We start from the raw sequence: 9,162 nt of genomic DNA on the forward strand, positions 1-9,162 counted from the left end.
CACCAAGAGCCCTTAACTCAGTTGTTTATTGCTTAAGCCCAGGGACACTTCAATAAAAATCAGTGCAAAGTTGATATTAACAAAATAATAAAATGAAGACATTCAAATACATGGGAATTTGAATATATTAACTCTCATAATACCAATATTTTAAATAGACAGAAGAACAATAAATTACAAATCAGCTCATGTTCATTCGTTGTTGTGCAAAGGCAATCAGACAAAAATAGTTCCCTAAAATGAGGTAGCAGTATTTTAAATATGATTGTATTCCACAAAACTACCATGTAATTTCAAAATAAACCTTGAATACTGGCTTTTCCTTTTTATTTTAGGTCCAAAGCAAGGAAAAGCTTTCAACAGCCAGGACTTTTTGGTCTTGAATCTTTAGGTTACACACTATAAAAATAAGTTATTTAAATAACATATAATAATAAATAAACAAACTTCAGAAATATGATGCCAGTGAGCACCCATTAGATTCAAAGTTATCCTACAGACTCTCCTGTCTTCAGTATTAATAACTTAAAAGCCACCTACAATAGAAGAGACACACTGAAATGGCAGTAACAGGTCCAGCCCCTCTGACCCACTTCCCCTCCCAGCTTTTGCTCTCGGATGCTGCACTTCCCCTGCTCTGCTCCCAGAAATCGGCCTCCCCCTCAGCTGCACTCAGTAACACATCAGTGAAAAATTCATCATCTCAGACTAGATTTTGATCTCTTTAGGAAGAGAAGATGATTGTGAAGAACCCTCCCGTCACTAAGGGGAACAGGAAGCAGATAATCTCGCTTTGGTTTCGGTAGGTGCTGCAGGAGCAGATGAATGAGTTAAGAGCTCCCCGGCAGCTGCTCCGGGATGCTCTGCTCCTCCCGGCTCGGCCAGCCCTCCGCATCCCTCCTCCCGGGGAGGGCGGCTCTCACATCCCGGCTGGATGAGCCGCAGGGAACAGTTCAGGGCAGCCTCGTACAAACGAGACCTCGCCTGCTAAGGCTGAGTGAGTCGAACACACGGCACTTGCGCGGAAAATCTGGGAGATGCCGAGTGCCCGCCGCGCAGCGCACATTCCAGTCGCAGCCGAGGAGCCCGGTGCCCGGCGAGCCCTCTGGGACGCATCCTCTGCCGGGAGAACTGGCTGGGTTTGGGAGGGCTGCAGCAGGGCTGAGGAAGTGCACGCAACGAGGAGCAAAAAGAGACAGAACAAAACAAAACCAAACCACTCCGCAGAACCTATTTTAGAGCTACCAGCAGTGAGATCCCGGGGCTGGCAGCGGTGCCCGTCTCACTGTGCAGCCGACGGGCCCCTGCGCCTGTACATCCCCTGCGTGAAGTTCCCCAGCGCCGGCAAGAAGTGGCGCAGGTAGATCTCATTTTCATCTCTCAGGAAGCAGTTCTGGGGAAGGAAGAGTGTAAATACATTAGAGCTGGCAGCACGATTTAGCAGCTGGGTCGGTGAGTAGCTAGGCTCCCAGCCCAGACAAATGCTTTGTTTGCCTCCGTTTCCTCATAAATAACTCAGCAAATAACTCAGAGTGGTAGGGATGCTGCCCGGGAGGTCAGGAATTGTCCTTTGCTCAGAACAAGTGCCTGGCCCCTGTGCCCAGCAATGTGACTCCCATGGCCACTGGCCTGGGGTGGCTGGGGCTGCTGGGAGCTGTCATCCTCTTCTCACAGAGGCAGATTAACCCGAAGCACTGGCAGGTTTGCAATGCCCAGCTCCGGCCCCATCCAAGAGAACAAATTCTGATCAGCGCTGTGGTACCCTCAGTGTGGGGGCACAGACACCCTGGGGCAGAGCTGTGGAGCAGAGCACAAGCAAGGAGGAGCACCCCCTGCTTACCTTCTTGCCATGCAGGCGCTTCAGGTTGATGGTGAGAGGCTCGTAGATCTCCCTGCACCTGGTGACTTTAGTGAGTGCCATGTCTGCCTGGCACAGCAGCTCCTGGTCTGGCACCTGAGGAACACAGAGGGGAATCATTAGAACCATGTAGCTGAATTAAGTTGAAGTTGCTTATTCAGGTGTCCAGGGCTGGCAGGAGGTTCCACAGTGACTTCCTAACGTGTTTTCATGTTACAGCAGAGGCCTGGGCTGTGCCCCACAGCTGGGGCTGGGGGGAGCTGGGGGCAGAGCTGTGGGCTGGAGGCAGGTGCTCGGCACAGCCAGCGTGGAGCTGCACACTCACCCCAGAGACTGGCACTGAGCAGCCCCTCAGTGACTGATAAAGCTTCCTCAGCTACAGGTGCTGTGCCCCATGGGGAAGAAGGCCCTGGCTATGTCTGGACTGATGATAAATACATTTTCTGCTATGTCTGCATAGGTATTTACCTCTTGATCCGTGAAGGCAACCTGTGGCACTCGGGTGTCATTGCAGGGGACCTGAAGAGGCAACACAAGGGAGAGTCATGGTTATGGGGCTGTCATTGTAAGACCATCACTATGAGACCTTCCCCAAGGAGTCACCCGCTGTGCCCTCTCCCAGGAAGGGGCGTCACGTGTCCATCCCTCTCCAGCAGGCCATGGCATGGATGCACCCTTGGTGCTGCCAGCACTGAGATCCATCTTTCAGCAAATTCTTTCCCAGCAGGCTCCTGGACACAGGACCTGGGTTTGCACAGCACTTGTTTGGAAGGCACGGGAGAATCCCTGTGTGCTCAGTGGGAGTAGAGAAGGGATCTCCTAGCAGCTCACACCACCCAGACCACCATGTCCATGTCCCCAAGCTGCATCTGTCACCCTGACACAGAAGGTTTTCTTGTTCCTCAGCACTTTTTTTCTGCAAAGTAGCTAATGTCAGGTGGAAAACTTTGTCTGACCTGACCCCAGGAGCTGCTTGTACCGCCAAGTCAAGTACTGATCACACAAAGTCTAGGCTGGATTGGGCCAGGGTGCCCCAAGTGGTAGGTGGGATGGAGTGGATTAAGCCAGCAGGAAGGGCTCCTGCCACCCAGATGGGCACCAGTCCCTGTGGTGGCAGTCCAGTAGCTGGCCTTGGACACTGAAGAACATCATCATCATCATCAATAACGAGGTCAGAAAGCAAAGCGAAGCTGAGAGGTGCAGCAGCATTTACCTGCACTCCTGAGTTGAGCTGTTGGATCAGGAGGATGACCTCCTTCAGCATTTGCTGGGGAGATGGAGCCACGGGTCTGGAAGAGACGAGCTGGATCAGGGAGAGGAGAGTGAAAGCTGCCTTCAGTGAGGGGAGCATTCTGTCACCACTGTCTGAGCACGTCCTGTGCTGGCTGGGCTGGATGGCCAGGGGCTCTCTGCCTCTCTGCTTGAGACGGCACCATTTTTATAGTGTGAAGAAGGAGCTGCATCTCCATTGTGACTGCCAAATATAGGTGTCTTCCGGTGCAGCAGAGGATGCAGTGGGAAGTGACACCCCAAAGAAGGGCATTATGTAATGGTGGCAAAGACTTCTCCCTGTGTTATCTATTTTTCTATATATACATGCAGATTTTAATCACCTAACTGATAGGCAAGGAGATACTGGGATGAGAAGATGAGAATTTCTTTTCAGTGTTCAAGGATCTATTTACTATCGACCGTGTTTGTAATGTGCTGCATGTGGAAAACCATGGACATGTGCAGGACTGAACCAAGCACGTTGCAGGGCTTGAGTAAAGTCAGGGCATGATCTTATGTGCAGGGAAATATCCATTGGTGCTTTCCTGGTCTCCACAATGGAAAAGACAAACAGTTAAGCAGGAGGATCAGCTCTAGCATGTGCATGGCTGGATGCCTGCCAGGCTCCTGCCTTGGGTGTTGGTGAATCATGAGGGATAGCATGGCACCAGCGGGTGCCTGGACCTCTCCTCCTGCAAAGCTCCTTTCCCCAGAGGAAAGTTATTTAAATAACTTTTCCCAGAGGTGCCTGGGCCATGCTGGGACCACAGTGCCCTGTGCTACAGCTTGGCCACCACCAGCAGAAAGGGGAATCATGGGCATTAGCAGCCTTGAGGGAAGGGCCTGCCACAGGGATGCTGTTGGAGAGGAAGGGCTGAACTGTGTGCCAGAAAATATTCATGTCCTTTGGCCATAATAGCAGTAGCCCCAGCAAGCTCAAGTCGTCAAAGATTTGAAGGAAAAGAAAACCTCAAAACTTTTATCAAGATGTTAAACATATGCAAAACTAAAAAAAAGTGCTCTTGTTTGTAAAGGAAGAGGTAGCTGAGGGTGTTTTCTGGCATGTGGGTATTTGGTTTCAAGCAGGACTTACTCAGCTCTGTAGCACAAATCCCATTGTGGGAGGATGGCTCCGGTAGCACCCAGCTTGGCGTCCCACACCATCCCCTGGTGTCCCATGCTGTTCCATGCCATCCCATGCCATGCCACGTTGTCCCTCTCATGGTATCCAAGGGGACATCAGCAAACCAACAGTAGCTCAGGGATTCAAACCACCATATTCCTGAGCAAGAGAACAGACAAAAACCCATAGTTGTTACCCACCATGCCTGGTCTTGTCAGCAGAAATTTTGTGGGGAATAAGATTGACTTGACAAAATGGCTCATTTCTTCTCCAAATTCTTAAACTACTTTTGCTGCTTTCTCCTGCACGCACAAGTGAAGCAGCACCTTGTGGCTCTGCTGCCACCAGCTCCCCATGGCCCTGCAGTGCTGCTGCCCCAGCTGGGGCAAACCCTGGCCAGGGAAGCCCAACTTCAGCTGGTACCTGCTTAGAGGCTTATAAATAGTGCAAACTGTTAAATGAATTTAGAAACTATAGAAACATTTAAGCTCAAACCTTTTTTTTTTTTTTTTCTCCCAAATTTTCAGTGAAGTTGAGGTGTCACAGAGCCTGAGGGAGCCTGAGGAAGCCTGAACTTCATATTTCAAACAAACCCCTTCCCACTGCACTGCGCTCCTTCTCCATGGGATGACCATTGACTTGAGGTTGCAGAGGCAGGACTGCACTGCAGCACTCACCATTTGTTCCTGTATTAGCCCGACAAACTTTATTTTCCTGAAAAAAAGATGGTGACAGTTCCCAGACATTGAATTTCCTGTGAATTTGAGAGGCTGGGTCAGAGCCAGGTGGGAGCCTGGAGTGCTCCCATCATTTCAGGTGGAGGGGCTGGAGTATATCCAGGGCTGCACAGTGCAGAGTGTGTTATGTCCACCTGTCCCAAGCCACTGTCCCTGCCTCCCTTGAGCCAAACTGCTGCAGGAGGATGCACCATGACCCCAGGAAAGATCCTGTGGTCCCACCACTGTGCCCTGGTGCAGTGTCCCAGCGGGGTCACAGGGCTATGGAGGCCTGAGGAGAATGTTCCCATGGGTTTGGATTACCCCACTCTGCACACCATGCATTGGAGAGTATCGGCCACCACCCCCAAAGGCAGATAAAGTCATTCCCCAAACTACTGATAATGCAGCATGAACCTGCTGAGGGGACAACCAGTTTGGGTTGTGGGGGTAGAAAATGATACCTAGAAAGTGGAGCCCAGTTCTGAGAAACAGTGCTGGGGGGTGGGGGGCTCATGTGAGAGGGGATCAGAGCTACTGGGAGCAAGGGTGCTGCAGGGAACCAAAACAGCTCCTTCCAAGAGTCTTGGTCAGTCAAACTGTCCTTCCCAAAGGGACTGGGGTGCTGGGACACCACAACCAGCCCAGTGCTGCTGATCAGAGTGGACACTGAACCCCCGGTATGTGATCCTACTTGTCATAGAAGAGATGGTTTTGCTTTTGCTGTTTTTGCTATGCATGTCCAGCTGCAGCCAGAGGCAGAATACAGAGGGGTCCCAGAGGTCTGTGCCCACCCTGCCTTGCCACTCCATGCTCTTCATGCTTGATTTAAGCCACCCCAAGTACGTCCCAAGCAATTAAGAGAAATTATCCAAGTGGTTGTTTTAGGTACATCATGCTCCCCTTGCCATGTGGAGGAAAGCCCAGGGGGTGATGGTGAACATCAGACCAGCATTGGTTGGGCCTTTCCACAGCTGCATCTCTGATGATGACACCAGAAAACAGAGAAGTCATCTGAAGAGACCCTTAATGCAACCAAACCCAAAAATTTTGCTTTGTTCTGTACCCAAAGCCAAAGCTTTTTTATTTGTTTTATCTTTTTTTTCCAGCATCAAAGCCAAAGTTGTATGCCACAATCACAACACACAAAGGAAGAGCAGAGGGGCTGGCTGGAGTCATGGCCACGATCAGCATGGGATGGCATTGGTGGACATGGATGGAATGGATGGAAATCAGTGGAAAGAAACGGGGATGAGCAATGACTGTCAGATTTACAGGGCTACAGCTCCCTGTGGCAGTACTCCCCTCTCTGCCTGGGCTCTCTAGGAAATGGGGGAATGCCAGTCCATAATTTTAGCTGGGCTGAATTTGTGCCTTCCCAGTCAAACAGGCAGTAACTTCACCTTGGTACTGGGCCATCCCAGTGGCTGTTGGGCAGCAGGAGGGGTGGAAATGATCCCACCCAGCTGCTTTGGCCATGCCTGGCTCAGCATGGGAAGAGGACCCCAGCACAGCTGGCAAGGAAGGCACCTGCTTCTCCCAGGTGCCTTTCCTTTCCCTGCAGTCTCCTCATGCTCAGCTCCCTCTCCCTGGCAGTTTGAGCACGGAGAGGCAGCTGAGTCACCTTCCCACCTTTTAGCAGCCAAATTCAACCCTGTGGCAGGTGGAGGGTTTGTGGAGGGACAGGATGGGATCATGGCATTCAGAAACAACGTCAGAACTCAGGAGGTCCAGGGAATGCTTTAATTGAGGTGATATAAGTAACTTCAGTTTGTCCTTGATAGCCTGATTTTGGATGACCCTACTAACCATTTTTTCATTTCCAACACTATTCCAGTGTTGCCTTCTATGAAATCCTCATGGAGAAGCCATCACATGTCTTCCAGGCCATTCTCCCATTTGTGCTGTTCCTTACTTAGCAGAGCAATTAAATAAAACATTTTATAAGCTGAAAAAACCCAAATGTGGGTCACAGCACAATGTATAGCATCAGCACATGTAGTATCTCTTGAATCAGTGGTTGGGTTTATTGGCTTTACAAGCGGTGAGTTCTCCCTTGTGCAGGGCTGGCAGTGCTGGAACCTTCCTGCTTCCTTCAGCTGCTGCAGCTGGTGGGAAGGGTGCTCTACAGCTCCAGAAATTTACTTTTCCTGCATAGATCAAATGACACAAATAGGATGGAGCCAGATGAAGGAGAATTTGCAAATTGCATGGTATTCCCCAATGGTGTCATCTTGCAGTAGGCAGAGAGTAAATGCTGTCTCCTGGTAGATTGCCCAGGAGGGCAGCAAACCCTGTCATACTGAAATAGATGAGATGATACTTGGTGTGACATTTAAATGCAAAGTGGCAGGGAGACAGCAAATGATTAAGCTTTTGAAAGCATCATCTATATTTATTGCTTTGGTTTGTGGTGTTTATTTGTAGATAAGCTCATCTGCTTGTGCTTTTTAATGTAATTTCTAGGGCATGTAAGAGCTCTGTGCCTAAAATGTGGCACCTAGGAGAAAGCTGCATGGAGAAGTTGCACCTAGGAGTAGTGAGTTAAGTAAGTCAGCTTTTTACTTCAGGCAGGTCATAAAGCAGTTTTTGTTAAAAAAATAATTTAAAAATTTATCTTCTCTGAAGTTTTCAAACCCAAAGTACTTCAGGGCAGGTGTTACGCAGCAGCCTGTGAACAGGCAGCAGAGTTGTACTGCAGAATACTGAAGGAAGCACCAGAAAATCTAAGTATTTGTTTTCTATTGCTAATGTAAATTCCACTTAGAAGCAAAGTGTTTAGACAGGAGTGTGTTGGAGACCTCTGGGTTTTCTTCCTAGTGAAAGTAGTTCTTGCTGACTAAGTGCAGATAAAGCAAAAATAGTCATGGTACTGAAGAAATGGATGCTGTGGCACAGAGGTGGAAGGAAAGTCTCTCACCTGAGCGGTGCATGCCAAAGTCCTCCATCTCCTGTAGATCCCTGGCTTCAAAAGCACTTGCCTGGGCTGAGGCTGCAGCCAGACAAAATTACTGGAAAGGGATTTGCACCCAGCCAACCCTTCCAGGCCAACAGGCACAGTGGGTGTTTGGTGCTCTCAGACAAGTGGCTTTGCAATTACCACCCCAGGCAAGTGCCTGAATCTCAGCTCAATTCCCTACCACTGACTTGATATTTTTCTTATTTTGCAGCTGTTACATTTGGCTCTTAACCACAGTGTGGTTAAGAGTGTGTGTGGATTGCTGTCTGGAGGCTGGGTACTGTGGTCTCCCTGCTGGAAAACCACCCCCAGTCCCACCGAAATGGGATCTGGACAGAAACCTTCTTCACCACTTTGCCACCAGCCCAGTGAGTTACCACAATGAATCTGTGCCCTGTTTGCCATAAAAAGTCTCTGCTTGGTTCTGCACTTTGTGTATTATCACGTAGGGGCAAGAATCCCTCTGCTGGGGTGTCCTGCTCCTGTGCCACCCTCCCTGCAGCCCTCCCACAGCGGGTGGTGGCTGTCCCCGTGTGGCAGGGCAGGAGCCATGGCAGAGCAGGGATCCCCCTGCCGCGGTGCCCGTCTGCTTCCCGTGGGCACGGCCGAGGTGGCAGCACTGCCACCACCAGAGCAGTCAGGGCCATTTCTGCCCTCACTCTCCCAAGGTGTCCATCAACAGCAGAGTATCATGGAAGTGCCTGAAGTTTCTCTTACATTTGATTCACATAAACACATTTTTTATTATCCAGGCCACATGAAAACCATGGGGCTGGCAGAGTCTCTTTTCCATGCTGTTGGCTGTCAAGGAGCCTATGGATTATTCAAATTATTCAGTGAATTTTTTGAAATAATTTTAATTGATTTGATATAGGGGAGGTTTGTTTCCCACTACATTTCCTGCACTTTCCCTATCTTCTGGAACAATGTTTAATGTCAAAGTACATGTGAGGATAAACTTGGGAAAGGCCAATTAGGCAAAAATGCGCCCAAAGTACTTCATAGAGGAACTGTGAGCCATGGCCTTAAGTTGGAAAAAATGGCAGGACAGAATTTACAAAGGCTGGGGAGTCACTTCTGGTGACGGTGCAGAGCTGGGGTGTACATGTCATGCTAAAATAAACAGGTTGTACAGACAAATTTGAAAAGACAAAGCATTTTTTTTTCTGTTGATAGTATCTTTCAGAAAATTTCCCTTCAGGAAGTAGTACTAGAGTCAGTGAAGCTTCTTATT

Source organism: Vidua chalybeata, chromosome 15 (assembly GCF_026979565.1).
Source record: "Vidua chalybeata isolate OUT-0048 chromosome 15, bVidCha1 merged haplotype, whole genome shotgun sequence".
Taxonomy (NCBI): domain Eukaryota; kingdom Metazoa; phylum Chordata; class Aves; order Passeriformes; family Viduidae; genus Vidua; species Vidua chalybeata.